We start from the raw sequence: 16,764 nt of genomic DNA, 5'->3' as shown, positions 1-16,764 counted from the left end.
AGGAGTGACCACCACACAATAATTCTGGAAATTGAGGAAACCCTCCACGATTTTGTGTGGCTCTATCACCGTGTTAAACGGAAAAATTCGAACAAATCTAGCTACTGAAGACCGGAAAAGCTGAGGCGTTGTGGTTCATCAGCAAAATCAGATTGTACTCATGGCCTCCTCATGTCTCCCATCATACCCTTACCATGAAGCCAGGGAATCAAGCTGGTTCAATGAAGCGTGTAGTAGGGCATGACATGAAGAACGCCAGGCATATGTAAAAGCCATATGCAGCACGTCATCAGTGTTGTGTTATGTTACTTCATGTAACATAAACTGCTACTGGATGTAAGCTTTACGAAAGGATGCTTATATGCTAATAAAGGGGAATACTCCAGATGCATTATTTACAACTTTATCTATTTGAACTGCTGCTTTTAGGGATCTGTGTACTTGTTCGCCAGGATATCTCACTTCATCTACCCCTCTTAGTAGATTCCAATTAGTCAGCGAAATGGCTGAGCCTTAAAAGGACATAGCTGCCAGACCAGTGTCAGTTCAACGTGTTTATTGAACTATTAACACAGTTCTTAATCTAGCTCTAGTAACTCAGTCTAATTGTACCAGCTTGCTCTAAGCCACGTGCTAGGGTGTGATGCTGCTGCTGATCAACCCTGACTTACTCTCTAGGTGTCTGTCTGTGGAAAAGGCAGAACCTGTGTGCCCTGTCCTTTTATATGGGTTGTGTAGTGCCCCCTTGTGGTAATGCCACCGCAGGGTGTCCTGATTACCCATCGGTTGTGTCCTGTTCTAATGACCCATTGGTTGCGTGTCTGCATGTCAGGACATCTCTGGTGCTCTCTCGAGTGGTTACTTGGTTGTCGTGCATTTACATGAACCCCTTGTGTATATACAGTGATGCATATCACTACAATCAGTAGAGCTAATCGATTTCACAACCAACAATTAATTTCAAAGCTCAGAAGTCTTGACACGCCCTGTCGCGAATCGCAGTGGACAGTTCAAAAGCTCAATGGAGCAGGGTGAGCACCAATATCCCCATCCTCAATGACGGGTCAGCCCAAGAACTCAATACAGGCAATAATCGTGAAGCTTTTGCAACAAACCTTAGCCACAATTGTCAATTGAATTATCCATCTCGGCCTCCTCCATGGTGCCCAACATCCCAGATATCAGTTTGCGGCCAATTCGGTCCACTACAGCTGATATTGTGAAATGGTTGAAAGCGTCGGATATTTCAAAGGCCCTGATTATTTTATGACAAATGTTGCTCCTCAACATCCTGCACCCCGATCAAAGCTCCAGTATTGGTATAACACTGACATCTAGCTACAATACATATATACATTGAACATAGAAACAAGAACCAGGAACACGTCATTCGGCCTTTCGAGCCTGCTCGGCCATTCATTTTGATCATGGCTGATCATCCAGTTCAATATCCTGATCCCGCCTTCCCCCCATACCCCTTCATCTCTTTAGCCCCCAGGGGCTATATCTAACTCCTTCTTGTAGTTACACAAAATGTTCGCCTCAACTACTTCTTGTGGCAGTGAATTCCACAAATTCACCACTCGCTGGGTGACTTAATTCCTCCTCGACTCAGTCCTAAAAGGTGTACCTTTTTTCCTCAAATTATGACCCCTAGTTCTCACCCCACCATCGGGAACATTCTTTCTGAATGAACCCTGTCTAATCCTGTTAGAATTTTAAACGTTTCTATATGATGCCCTCTCACTCTTCCAAACTCCATTTTATGTAATCCTAGCCTACTTATTCTCTCCTCATACGACAGTCCCACCATTCCAGGAAACAGCCTGGTAAACCATCGATGTACTCCCTCCATAGCAAGAAGATCCTTCCTCAGATAAGGACACCAAACTGCACACAATACTCCAGGTGTGGCCTCAGCAATTTCCTATACAATTTCATAGACTTTACAGTGCAGAAGGAGGCCATTCGTCCCATCGAGTCTGCACCAGCTCTTGGAAAGAGCACTCTACCCAAGGTCAACACCTCCACCCTATCCCCATAACCCAATAACCCCACCCAACACTAAGGGCATTTTTGGACACTAAGGGCAATTTATCATGGCCAATCCACCTAACCTGCACATCTTTGGACTGTGGGAGGAAACCGGAGCACCTGGAGGAAACCCATGCACACACGGGGAGGATGTGCAGACTCCGCACAGACAGTGACCCAAGCTGGAAAAGAACCTGGGACCCTGGAGCTGTGAAGCAATTGTGCTATCCACAATGCTACCGTGGTGCCCCAATTGCAAGAAATCATCTCTACTCCTATACGCAAATCCTATTTCTATGAAGGCCAACATACCTTTTGCCTTCTTTACTGCCAACTGTACCTGCACGCTTACTTTCAGCGACTGATGCACAAGGACACCATGGTTTTGGTGAGTATCCACATATCTCAATTTCTATCTTTCAAATAATGATCTGCCTTCATATTTTGCTACCGAAATGAATAACCTCACATTTACCCACATTACACTGTATCTGCAATGCATATTCCCTCTCAACCAGCTTGTCCCAAACCCGCCGAAGCATCTCTGCATCCTCCTGAACGCTTGTATCCCCACCACCCCTGCCACACTTAACTTTATATTATCTGCAAATTTAGAGGTAATACATTTAGTTCCCTCGTCCAAATAATTTATATATAATGTGAATAGTTGGCGTTCTAGCACAGATTCCTGCAGAACCCAACAGTCACTGATTGCCAATCCGAAGAAAGACCCATCTATTCCAACTTTTTGCTTCCAGTTTGCAAACCTCTTTCCTTTTAATCCAATTCAAGACACTACCTGTAATCTCATGTGCTTTAACTTTGAATACTTATCTGCTATGTGAAAGCTTGTCAAAAGCTTTCTGTAAGTCTAAATAGACCACATCCACCGGTTCTTCCTGGTCAACTTCACGAGTTACATCTTCAAAGAATTCCAGTAGATTTATCAAACATTACTTTCCTTTCATAAATCCATGCTGAATGTGTCTAATTACACCACTGTTTCCCAAATGCTATGCTCTGAAATCATTGAGAATGCAATCTAGCAGCTTCCCTACTCGTTTGGCTCACTGGTGTATTCCTGCTTTCTCTATACCTCCCTTTTTGAATAGTGGGGTTATATTAGCTGCCCTCCAATCTCTATGACCCATACCAGAGTCAAAATAATTTTGAAAAAACCACCAATAGATCTACTTTTTCTCGGGTCGCTTCCTTAAATTCTCTGGATTTATAATGTGATGAATAAACTCTGGAATACTATATTTGAAATGTGAAATTTGAGTTGAAGATGAATCCAAATACTTCGCAATGCATCTCCCGACGCCTCTCAGCTTGAGTCCTCTACTTCCTTCTCTAGTACATGTTTTGCTCCCCCATCTATTTTGTTTATGATTGCTGATATTTATTTCCCTCTCTCACCTGGTAAATTCCTAACTCACCCTTTGCTTTATCTTTTCTGCAGTATAACCGATTCTGACCTGGCATCCGTTTAATTGCCAATTCTTAAACTGATTCTTCATGCCCAACATTCTCCTTTTTTTCCTTTCCTGTTTGATCTCCGTGCATCCCTCGCCATCCCTTCTCCCCCGTTCTTGTCCTTGCATGTTCGGCTCCCTAAAATCTAAAAACATATATCACAGCGATTCAATGGATGGTAGAACCTCACTATGTACCTTAAGAGAGAGCAACTTAGCTATTACGAAGGTGAAATGTCACTGATAATACCAGCCTACCAATTTTCTAACGCTATATCTTCAATGAATGAAAAAAATGAATGAAAATCGCTTATTGTCACAAGTAGGCTTCAATGAAGTTACTGTGAAAAGCCCCTAGTCGCCACATTCCGGCGCCTGTTGGGGAAGGCTGGTACGGGAATTGAACCGTACTGCTGGCCTGCCTTGGTCTGCGATAAGAGCCAGTGATTTAGCCCAGTGTGCTAAACCGGCCCCAATGTTCCTTTCGTTGTGTTACACATCGCCATAGACAAAACGTTCGTTTGGCAATGAAAATCCATGAGCTGTGATTCCCTGTTCCACCAAATATATGTTGCATGACCTTGTTGAACACCTGTACATCTAATGTATTTCGTTAATAGTCCAATTGCAGCATTTTGATTCCGAAGTGATTAACAAACCGTGAAATGAATTGAACATAGAATGATTTATGGCGTGCAGATCACTTTGGTTCTACGAATAATTTATGGTGTAGTGCGAGCGAGGAAACGGCGACCATGCAATCCCTGCGTGAAGAATTGGAGCTGAAAAGGAGATGGCAAACTAATGGGGGATTAATTAGAGATAAGTGTTTAACATATCCTCCCACAAGTTCTGAAAGATGTGCTGTTAGGTAATTTGGAAATTCTGAATTATCCTTCTGTGTACCTGAACAGACGCTGGAATGTGGTGACGAGGGCCTTTTCACACTAAATTCATTGCAGTGTTAATGTAAGGCTGCTTGTGACAATTGAGATTATTATTATTACATAATCACGCCAGGTTTGGGCATTTAGATATAGTGGTCAAACTATTGGTTGAAGTGAAGAGGTGAATTAACCAATTAAATAATATAAACAGTAAATGATTCCGCATAACATAACTAAAATTTGATATACAGGAGTGTAATCGCATTTTTAATAATCAAAAACTATGTAAATAATCAGGTAAAGTGCGTAATAAAGAAATCAGGCAAATTAACGACAAATTGAACAAAACTAAGTTACTTTCAAACGTGTAAATTGAATCTACTTCTCAATCAAATTTATAAAGACATACAAATATATAATCTGTAGAAATAGCAAAGGTCTTTCTCTGTGCAGGTGTATTGTGATACAAGGAAGATCGTGAAAACCATGGCTATCTCGAGTGTCACAAATTCAGTAAGTAGTTCTGTGTTTGGACACTCTCACTCAAAGCCATTGACCTTCAATGTGAGTGAGAGGTGCACAAGACTTAAGAAAGGTTGTCGAATATCTGCCTTGTTTGAACCAGAAAAACAGTCACTCCGATATAGGAAGAGGAGAACGACACAATTTGTCAGCAGGGATAGTGAGGCGAGAGAAGACAATGTGTGAAATTAATTTAGACCCACACTCACCCAACACCCCCTGAAATTATTTAGAACACCGAGGATTGAAGTTAGGTGTTGTGGTCCGAGAGACACAAGCTTGAAACAGAAAGGGGGATAGCATCGCTATACTCATGTTCAATATATCTTCGCAATAAACTATAACATTGCAATACCTTTCCGAATGCTTTGCTTTAACTGTATCTTAGCTGTTTCTGATCCATACGCCAGGACACCAAGTTCCCTGTACATCTTAGAACTCTGCATTCTCGTAATTTAGACAATATGTTTCTATTATTTTCCTGCCAAAATGGACCAATTCACACTTTCCCGCATTAAACTCCAATTTTCAGAGCTTTGCAGACACACATAACCAGTTGATTTTAGTTTGTGTACACGTGTTCGTACCTTACTGCCAATCTATGTGTGTGATCAGCAAGCATAGAAACCATACTTTCCGGCCCTTCATCCTATTCAGTTACTATAATTTTCAGAGGCCCCAGAACACACTGTTCGTTACATCTTGCAAATCAACCTTCACGTGCAAAAATGTAACCAACTTATAATTAGCTAAATAATTTGCACGATAGCCTTTAACGTGTAATTTCATCAAACATCTTCTGGAAAACTAAGCATAGTACGTCCAACTGTGCTCCTTAATCCACTGTGTGTTACTTGAGCTCCAACATATTGATCAAACGTGATTTCCCTCTCACAAAATTACTTTGCATTATGCTCTCATTTTGCTTTCTCAAAGTGTTCGGCTATAACACCAATAATAATAATGTCTATAATTTCCCTCTGACAGATGTTACGTTAACTGGCCTCCATTTTTGCAATCATTCTTTTACGAACTGATGGAACCATCCCCGAATCTATGCAATTTTGGAAAATTTACACGCTGGCATCAATTATCTCACTTGGTGCTTTGTTTAAAACCGTAGGCAACCTTTCGGCCAGCACCTTAAGCAGCGTATTAGTTTAACTTGGCTGCTGACCTCAAACTTCTTGAGTAAGCGGGATATGAAGAGTAATTATTGTGGGGTTTTCCGGTGAATGAGCTGGGAAGGTGGGCAAATTTAGGGGGGGGGGTGCTATTTACGGCAGTGAGGGATAGGTTTATGTATTTGGGGATACAGGTAGCGAGGGAATGGACGGGGCTCCATGAATGGAACTTAACAAAGCTGGTGGAGGAAGCCAGGGAGGATCTGAAGAGGTGGGATACACTGCACTTTATGTTAGCGGGGAGGGTCCAAGTGGCGAAAATTAATATTTTGCCGAGGTTCTTGTTTATTTTTCAGTCTCTCCTGATCTTTATACCAAAGACATTTATTAGAAAATTGGACACGATCATTTGGGACTTTGTATGGGTGGAGACAGTGCCATGTGTCAGGAGGACCCTGCTACAGAGGCAGAGGCAGCAGTGGGAGTTGGCATTGCTTAACCTGGGTGGCGAATTTGGATAAAGTGGGGTGATGATGGGAAGGAAAAGCGGTAGAGTGGGTTAGGATGGAGGAGAAATTCTGTAAGGGGTCTAGTTTGAGGGTTATGGTGACGGCAGCGTTGCCAATGGCCTGAGTAGGTATTCAGGGAGTCCAGTGATGCAGTCCATGTGAAGATATGGAATCAGTTGAGGAGGCATTTTAAGATGAACTGGATGTCGGTGTTAATGCATCTGTGCGAGAATCATGGGTTTGAACTGATGGGGTGGGGAGGGGGGGGTGCGGGGCTGGTCAAGGTGAGGGATGTATTTGGAGGAAGGGTTCACCAGTCTGGAGGAGCTAAAAAGAGGGTAGAGCTGCCGAGGGGGGGGGGGGGGGGGTGAGTTCAGGTATCTGCAAGTTAGGGATTTTATGTGAAAGGTCTGGATGGGTAGCCCAGGTTGCCGGGATACACCCTGTTGGGGCGATTAATGCTTCCAGATGTGGAAGGCAAGGGAAAAAGTGGGTGTATATACAAGCGGCTGGGTGGTGAAGATAAGGGAGAAATAGGAAAAGGGGTTGGGAGGGGAAATCAATTGGGGGCATGGAGTGAGGCACTGCGTAGGGTAAACAGGACCTTCTCTTGTGCAAGGATGAACCTGATACAGTTTAAGGTGGTGCACTGGGTGCATCTGACTCGGGCGAGAATGAATGGGTTCTTTCAGGGGGTAGCAAATAAGTGTGAGATGTTTGTGGGGAATGTGCTGTTACCTATCCTGACAGATTATTTACTGTTGGTGAGGATCCAGCTGCACAGTGAGGGGTCAGGCCAAGACTGTAGAGTCCTGTTATTAATCTGCAGTCTGTGAACAGGTGGCTCTGAAGATAGTGGATGTATTGGTGGTCATCTTTCGGGATTCTGTAGACTCTGGAACAGTCCCTGCAGATTGGAGGCTAGCTAATGTCACTCCAATATTCAAAAGGGAGGTAGAGAGAAAACTATAGACCAGCAAGCCGAACATCGGTCATAGGAGAATTCTTGAATCCATTATCGAGGATTTTATAGCGGAACATTTAGAAAGCACTGGCAGGATCAGTCAGAGTCAGCATGGATTTATGAAGTGGAAATCTATCTTGACAAATATGTTGGAATTCCTTGAAGATGTAACCAGTACAGTTGATAAGGGAAAGCCAGTCGATGTGGTATACTTAGACATTCAGAAAGCGTTCGAGAATGTCCCACATAAGAGATTATTGGGCAAAATTAAAGTGCATGGGATTGGGGGAAGTGTATTGAGGTGGTTAGAAACTGGTTGGCAGCAAGGAAACAAAGAGTGGGAATTAATGGGTCCATTTCAAATTGGCAGGCAGTAACTAGTTGGGTGCCACATGGATCGGTGCTGGGAACCCAGTAATTCACAATATATATTAATGATTTGAATGAGGGAATAAAGTACAACATCTTAAAGTTTTCAGAGGATACCAAGTTGGATGGGAGGGTGAACTGCGACGAGGATGCAGAGATCCTACAGCATGGTATGGACAGATTGGGCGAGTGGGCAAATCAATGGCAGATGCAATATAATTTGTTTGGAAGAAAAAACAGGAAGGCAGATTACTACCTGAATAGTTGGAAATTGGGAGAGGGGAGTGTGCAGCGTGACCTGGGTGTCCTTGTGCACCAGTTGCTGAAGGTAAGCATGCAGGTGCAGCAGGTGGTAAAGAAGGCCAATGGCATGTTGGCCTTCATTGCGAAAGGTTTCGAGTATAGAAGCAGGGATGTGTTGCTGAAATTGTACAGTAAGAAGTCTTACAACACCTTCCTCAGGCGAATGAAGAGTCTCTTCATTCACCTGAGGAAGAAGCAGTGCTCCGAAAGCTCGTGTTTGAAACAAATCTGTTGGACTTTAACCTGGTGTTGTAAGACTTCTTACTGTGCTCAGCCCAATCCAACGCCGGCATCTCCACATGATGGCAATTGTACAGGGCCGTGGTGAGGTCACATCTGGAATATTTTCCGAGGAAGGATGTTATTGCTCTCGAGGGAGTGCAGTGAAGGTTTACCAGACTGATTCCAGGGACGGCAGGACTGTCATATGAGGAGAGATTGACTAGGTTAGGATTGTTCTCGCTGGAGTTCAGAAGAATGAGGGGGATCTGATACAGACTTATAAAATTCTAACAGGACTAGACAGGGTGGATGCAGGACAGATGTTCTCAATGATGGTTGTGTCCAGAACCAGGGGTCACTGTCTGAGGTTTCAAGGATAAACCATTAAGGACAAAGATGAGGAGACATTTCTTCACCCAAAGAGTAGTGAGCCTGTGAAATCCATTACCACAGGAAGTAGTTGATGCTAAAACATTGAATATATTCAAGAGGCAGCTAGGTGTAGCACTTGGAGAGAATGGGATCAAAAGTTATGGAGAGAAAGCAGGATTATGCTATTGAGTAGGATGATCAGCCATGATTGTGATAAATGGCAGAGCAGGCTCGAACGGCCAAAAGGCCTCCTCCTGCTCCTTTCATCTATGTATCTATATAACAGCTTTTTGACATAGGTGTCCTTGTTGTCGAGGTGTTCGAGCATTGATTGTAGAGCCAGGGAGATAACATCTGCTGTGAACCGGTTGCGGCGATAGGCGAACTGCAATGAATCAAAACTATCTGGGAGGCCTACGTTGATCCTCCTCATGACTAGCTGATCGAAGCATTTCATGATTGGGGGCAGCAGGGTAGCATGGTGGTTAGCATAAATGCTTCACAGCTCCAGGGTCCCAGGTTCGATTCCCGGCCGGGTCACTGTCTGTGTGGAGTCTGCACATCCTCCCCCTGTGTGCGTGGGTTTCCTCCGGGTGCTCCGGTTTCCTCCCACAGTCCAAAGATGTGCGGGTTAGGTGGATTGGCCATGCTAAATTGCCCGTAGTGTCCTAATTAAAGTAAGGTTAAGGGGGGGTTGTTGGGTTACGGGTATAGGGTGGATACGTGGGTTTGAGTAGGGTGATCATGGCTCGGCACAACATTGAGGGCCGAAGGGCCTGTTCTGTGCTGTACTGTTCTATGTTCTATGATTACAGATGTCAGGGACACCGGTCAGTAATTATTGAGGTACGCTATCTTGTTCTTCTTTGGTACTGCTTCCTGCACAAAACCCACAACACCCCGGGATACGAAGCCAAGTTGCTCTTGGGAGTGCCAAGGGGGCTTCATGAGTCACCTGACTTTATGTTCAGGCGGGCTGGCTATTTGTTGACCTGAGTTTTCAGCCGGAGATCTTGGGGCTAAGGAGCCAGTGCCAGGCCGTTTGCAGCACTTAACGGTCCGCGATGGGGGCGTGGTGCTGCACTTGGTTAATGTCTACGCTTCTCAAGTTGGCCTGCAGCAGACGACTGTGTTTGATGTGGTGTCCAGTCTTGTCAGAACCATCCCAGTGGGCGAGTGCATTGTCCTCAGAGGGGATTTTAATTGCACCGTCCAGGACAGGAACCATGCTGATATACAGCATAGCTCACCGGCAGTGGTGAAGTTGAAGAGGCTGGTCGGGTGCATCCATTGACGGGTGGGCGTCTGATGGACTCTCCATCCTGACTCCAGGGTGTACACCTTTGCGCATCCTGGCGTCGGACCATCCAGATTCGACTATCTTTACATCTCTAAGATGTACTTGCCAAGTGCTCCGGTCTTTGTGGAAAAGGTGCCAATGCCGAAACACCGTCTGATTTGGGCAGGCCTCGCCCTGTCCACGCTCAGGCGCGATCCACGTACTGGCACTTCAACAAGCTGTTGCTGGAGGATGGGTGGTTCCTTGTCTCGGTTCATCACTTCTGTGCCGGCTGGAGCAGGAAGCACGGAGGCTTCCCCTCCTCGAAGCTATTGTTGGGTGTGGACAAGACTCACGTCCGTGCCTTCTGTTAGGGGTACGCGAGGATGTCGACAGCAAGGTGGAAATCCAAGATCGCTAATTTGGCTGAAGAGATCTTTGATCTGGAGTATCTTTTTTCTCACTCCAATGAGGACCAGCCCTGTGGCAGGTGTACAGAGAAAAGAAGGGCACGTTATGGGACCTGCAACGGGTCCCATGGCACGTACGTGAGGTCGTGGATCCATCTCCTGATGGACATGGTCCGCGGCTCCCCCTTCGTCTACTTGCTGGATAAACGGAACAGGGCCGATCGGCAGATTTCTTCGCTGCTGGCCAATGATGGGTTCCTCGTCTCGGCTGCAGCGGGGCTCAGGGCTCTTGCAGGGGCTTGTTCCGACCACTTTTCTCTGGATCCATCCAGAGACGATGCTTGTGGAGTTCTGTGGATGACCTACCACAGGTCGGCCTGGAGGGTGCCGGGAGATGAAAGAGATGACTTGCGCCCTCGACAGTCTAACCAGTGGCAAAACCCCAGGGCTGGATGGGCTGACCGTGAAGTTCCGCAGGGCATTCTGGGACATCCTGCGGAACGACTATGTGGGGATGCAGGATAAATGTATCGAAACTGGCAAGATGTCCCTTCCATGGTGTAGAATGATTATTACCCTGCTGTCCAAGAAAAAGGATGTCCACCACCTTATGAAATGGCGACCAGTCTCCCCCCTCAGCACGAACAATAAAGTCCTTGATGAGGCAATTATTTTGCGGATAGTTCTGTGCTGGACCACATGATCCACCCTGTTCAGTGCTACACACCCCCGGACCGCACAATGTATTATAATATCCACCTGGTCCGGGACATTATCCACCATTCTCAGAGGGCTGGTCTGTTGAGCCCCATCCTGCCTCTTGACCAGGAGAAGCCATTCAACAGCGAGGGGCACGAGTATTTACTCGCGTCTCTATGGGTATTTGGGTTTGGGACATATTTTGTCACCCATATCCAAATACTGTACGCTGCTGCAGAGTGTAATAATAATAATCTTTATTGTCAGAAGTAGGCTTACATTAACACTTCAATGAAGTTACCATGAAAAGCCGCCAGTCGCCACATTCTGGCACCTGTTCGGGTATACAGAGGGAGAATTCAGAATGTCCAAAGACATTACAGCATGTCTTTCGGACTTGTGGGAGGAAACCAGCGCACCCGGAGGAAACACACGCAAACACGGGGAGAACGTGCAGCCTCCACACAGACAGTGACCCAAGCCGGGAATCGAACCTGGCACCTTGGTGCTGCGAAGCAACAGTGCAAACCACTATGCTACCGTGCTGCCCATCTGGTTAATGTTAACAGGTCCCTGATGGCGCCACTTCACTTTGTGCGAGGCGTGCGTCAGCGCTGTACCTTTTACGGCCAACATTACTCACTTTGCATGGAACCTTTCCTATACCTCCTGCAACTGAGGTTATCTGGTCTGGTTGTGTGCAGACCGGGAATCGTGGTGGTCCTTTCAGCTTATGCTGATGATGTGCTCCTCATGCTTACTGATCCAGGTGACCTGCGGAAGATGCGAGAGTGCCAGTCTGTGCATTCCACCGCGTCCTCTGACAGGATCACCTGAGCCCCAAATGTTCCAGACTCCTGTTTGGTCCATGTCAGATGGACCCCCTCCCAGAGGATCTGAGGCCCTTCTGCTGGAGTAGGACTAACAGCCTCTATTTGGGAGACCATCTTTGCCCGGCTGAGGCAGTCTGGCTGGCGAACTGGCAGGAGCTGGAAGCCAAGGTCACCACTCACCTGGAATGCTGGACAGGACTACCCCGAGTTCTGTCCTGCAGGGGACCAGTGTTGGTCATAAACCAGCTGCTCACCTGCATGCTGTGGGACCGGCTGGTCACTTTGATCCTTCCCCCTGACTTTGTCACATGCATCCAGGAACTCTCTACCCGTTCTTCTGGTACAAAAGATTGCACAGGGTTGCTGCAGAGGCCTTGAGTCTCCCACTTGAGGAGGGTGGTCAGGCACTGATGTGCCTTCACACCAAGGTGGTAACCGTCTGCCTCAGCCTGCAGTGGTACCTGTAAGTGAAAGAAAAATGAAATGACAATCGCTTATTGTCACGAGTAGGCTTCAAATGAAGTTACTGTGAAAAGCCTTGTCTCGTTTTACTGTGAAAAGTCGCCACGCTCCAGCGCCTGTTTGGGAAGGCTGTGACGGGAATTGAACCGTGCTGCTGGCCTGCCTTGGTCTGCTTTCAAAACCAGCTCTTTAGCCCTGTGCTAAACCAGCCCCATATGTCGAGCGTCCTCCACGATGGTGTGCCCTGGCGATGTGTTTCTTCCACCAGGTGCATGGCCTGAACTACGACTCCTGTTCGTTCACCTACACGGTTTTTGTAGCTCTATTCTCTCGCTGCACATCTTGTACCAGGACTTTCTCAAAGTCTGCAGCATGGTCAACACACGTTGCAGCTCTCCATCATCAGGAATAGTCTCTAACATTTGGGAGCCACTACTCAGGAATCCGTACCTCCGCCAATATCCTTTCTGGCGGCTGGTGGAGAGGAAGGCTGTGGGTGCTGGCCTGACCAGGATCTGGGATGTGTTGGGTGGCAGAGGAGAGGGCTGGATGACACCCTTCAAACACCCTCATTACATTTTGATTTAATGTTTTTAAGTTTACGATTCTCTTTGTTATTTTTGGGTAGTGGCCCATTTTAATTTGTCCTTCAGTTAATTTGTGTCCTAATCGACCCTAGAATACGACATGGGATAACTAATTGTTCCCAGTCAATAGTATTCAGGCAGGCTATCTAAGTCGGAAAATATCTTAGAGCTCTCGAAACTTCAACAAATCATAGCACCTTTAAGAACTATTTTTTACGTCGTTTTGCGGGATGTGGGCGTAGCTGGTTCGGCCCCCAGTTATTGCCCATCCCTTGTTACCCTTGAAATGGAGGTTGTGTGCTGCATTCTTGAGCTGCTGGACTTGTAGCTCACTGAGCTAAATCGCAGGGTTTAGATCAAGCAGGTCAAAGCAAGCCAGCAGCACGGTTCAATTCCCCTAACAGCCTCCCTGAACAAGTGCCGGAATGTGGCGACTAGGGGCTTTTCACAGTAACTTCATTTGAAGCCTACTCGTGACAATAAGCGACTTTCATTTCATTTTATTCCTGTCGTGGAGGTAGATCCACAGTGCTGTTCGGGGTGGAATTCCAGAATTTTGACCCAACTACAGAAAAGGATATTTTTTGAAGTCAGGATGGTGAGTGAGCCTTTGTAAACTTGTAAAGTTAACTTAGAGAGTAAATTTTAAAAAGAGTAGTACAGCGAGAGGCACAGAGCACCGTAGGCCAGGGAGGGAGGTCGAACCTGGTGCAGAGCAGCTGATCCAAGTGGTGGAAAAATATTTTATAAAGAATCTTGGGGTGACATAAGGTTCCAATAAGTGACGGAGGCAGGAGGAAGTAACAGATTGGGTCAGTGATGGCTGGTGTGTGAGAGGCAGCAGAGTTGGGGCACAAGTTGCAGTCGCACTGCAGTATCATCACCATAGTCCCGTTGTGAATAATATCGGCCAGTACAGGCATTGGACGCACGCTGTTGACCTTGCTGTGCATCATGAACCAGCTGTCCAGGCACCTGGGCTAAAACACATTCAATTCCCGTACCAGCTGAGGTTTCCATGTGTCCTTCTCAACCTTCCCCCTCGCCTGAGGTGTGGTGACCCTCAGGTTAAGTCACCACCTGTCAGTTCTCCTCCTCAAGGGGGATAGCAGCTGATGGTCACCTGGGACTATGGCGACTTTCAGAACTGTAGGATAGAGTGACTATTTCTGTGTGCTATCACAGGTAAGTGGCTGGCACGTCATCTACATTTCTGACTTTGGAAGTGCAGGTTAAGTCGGGAAACTTAAATTGTGGGGCTTAAAAGCAAAAACTAGGTGAAATTCTAAATTCAATAAATTCTAATGAATTTAAATAGGCATGCAGGACCGGGCGATGTATTGCAGCTGCAACATATGGGAACTGGTGGGCCCCACAGTGGTTCAGAACGACCATGCCATTCACAAATGTTTGTTGCTCCAGCGTAGAGTTGGTCAGCTGGTGTCTGAGCTTCGGACACTGCAACACAGTTACCTGGATACAGTGTTTTAGGAGGCAGTCACACCCTATAGATTAACTGCCTTAAATATTGTCAATGGTCAGGGACAAATGGGTGTTACTGCAAATCAGGCAGGTGGACGGATCCAAGCGACAGCCTTGTGCAAGAGCCTCAGCCTTTGTTCCCTGTCCAACATGTACAAAATTATTGCTCCCTGTGTGGACGAGAAAGGGGGCTGCAGGAAGGATGAGGAACCACTCACCGTGGTTCAGGGAGCCATTTTAGTGGGGGGAGAAAAGACATGTCGCCGTACTTGGGTTGGTACAGTCAGGGTAATAGACACAGTTCTCTGTACCCAGGACCGAGAGTCTGCAAGGCTGTGCTGCCTTCCCGGCGCCAGTAATCACAGTCTATGTAGGCAACAACGGGGTATGTAGAATGAGGAAGGAGTTTCTGTGTTGGCAGTTCGTGGAGTTAGGCACGAAATTAAAGAACATAACTTACAACGTAAAAATCCCTGGATTATTACCTGAGTCAACTGCAAATTGGCAAAGGATACATAAAATTAGAGAGGTGGATCGGTATCTCAAAGACAAGTGGCATTCGGGTCGTGCGACATTACATGGGGAATGCAGGGGTTCTTCTGCTGGGCGACTACATCTGAAACGTACCGGGACCAGTGTACTTATTGGCCATAAAACTAGGGAAGTAGAGAGACCTTTAAACTCAAGAGGGTGTTCACCCTCAAACTGTATCTGAAAATCAATCATGTTGTGGTTACTACTGAAATAATCATGGGAGATTTAATCCTGGATACTGATTGGACAAATAAAACCGACAATGGTAGCGTCGAAGAAGAATTTGTGAAGTGCATCGGGGATGATTTTTTAAAGCAGTATGTTGTGGAACCTACCCACGAACGTGCTATTTTAGATTTGGTTTTGTGTAATGAAGAAGGATAAAAAAGGGATCTTGAGACCCAGCACGGTGGTGCAGTGGTTAGCACTGCTGCCTCACGGCACTGACATCCCAGGTTCGATCCCGGCTCTGGGTCACTGACTGTGTGGAGTTTGCACATTGTCCCCGTGTTTATGTGGGTTTCGCCCCCACAACCCAAATATGTGCAGGCGAGGTGGATTGAACATGCAAAATTGCCCCTTAATTGGAAAAAAATAATTGGATAGTCTAAGTTTATAAAACAAAAAGGGATCTTGCAGTGGCCACATCACAATAGATTTCCAGATGCAGTTTGAGGGCCAGCGCCATAGGTCTATAACAGTGTCTCAGTGTCTTCAACTGAAATAAGGGCAATTATAATGATATGAAGGATGAGTTGTTTAAGGTGACTGGGTAAACAAGCTAAGATACAGGTTTGTAGAGTTGCAGTGGCAGATATTCAAGCAGCTGGTCCATAATGCTCAGCAGCAGTTTATCCCAAACAAAAAGAGGGATTCTCCGAGAAAGAGGCAAACGCCATGGTTAACAAAGGAGGTCAGGAATAAAGTTAAATTGAAAAGCAGGGTATACAAATTGGGAAGGGATAGTGGTAGACCAGAGGATTGTAAAGTTTAAGGTGGAGACGGAACAATCGATGTAACCTCAGATTCTTCCAGCAGATTCTTTGAAAGCATCAATATTGCAAGGTTTACACTTGGCAGTACAGAGCAACGTCAAAGTTAAAATCAATGCAAACTGTTGGAAACACAATGAAATGGAAAAATGAATAAGAACCCCAGTCAGAAATCTAAATGGAAAAGCTAAATGGGAACCTGGAGTGAATCAGCTATGTGCAGGTGCAAAGTGGTGTATTTGTTTCTCCAAACCCAGACCGAGGTAGGACCACAGCAAGGCCACACAAAGTCTGAGGTCCAATCTCACCCACCCTCCACAGGAAATGTGATCACCCCAAACCCCATCAAGGTTTCACACTCCCCTCCCCTCAACAAAGGTGATAACCCCCCCCCCCCCACTCGCCCAGTCTTTTAAACCCCATCACCCACCCAGTCTTTGCGACATCTTGCCATAGAGAGCTGTGAGAACAGAATCCTGGTGTGTATTTATAACTGAGATAGATAGTTTGTCGATCAGTCAGGGAATCCAGGGTTACGGGGAATGGACATAAACGTCGACTTGAGCAATGACGTCGAATCAGCCATTTTGATTCACAGAAAATAAAGATATGGTGGCCCTCCGGCCCATCGAGTCAGCACCGACACATGAAAGACAACTGACCACTTACCTAATCCCATTTGTCAGCATTTGACCTATTGCCTTG

At 46.1% G+C, this 16,764-nt stretch overlaps 1 protein-coding gene across 2 annotated transcripts in view; it reads right to left on the bottom strand.

Moving 5' to 3' along the window:
• LOC119967870 (NACHT, LRR and PYD domains-containing protein 3-like) overlaps positions 1-12,402 on the bottom strand; it is an 85,932-nt gene extending 73,530 nt beyond the window's left edge. For both annotated transcript variants that reach the window (XM_038800942.1, XM_038800940.1), the window contains exon 1: positions 12,257-12,402. The gene's annotated coding sequence lies outside the window, so the exon portion shown is untranslated. The remainder of the gene's footprint in view (positions 1-12,256) is intronic.
• Positions 12,403-16,764: the final 4,362 nt, after the last annotated feature.

This window comes from Scyliorhinus canicula, chromosome 6 (genome assembly GCF_902713615.1).
Source record: "Scyliorhinus canicula chromosome 6, sScyCan1.1, whole genome shotgun sequence".
Lineage (NCBI taxonomy): Eukaryota > Metazoa > Chordata > Chondrichthyes > Carcharhiniformes > Scyliorhinidae > Scyliorhinus > Scyliorhinus canicula.
This window is presented reverse-complemented; position numbering and strand designations above follow the sequence as displayed.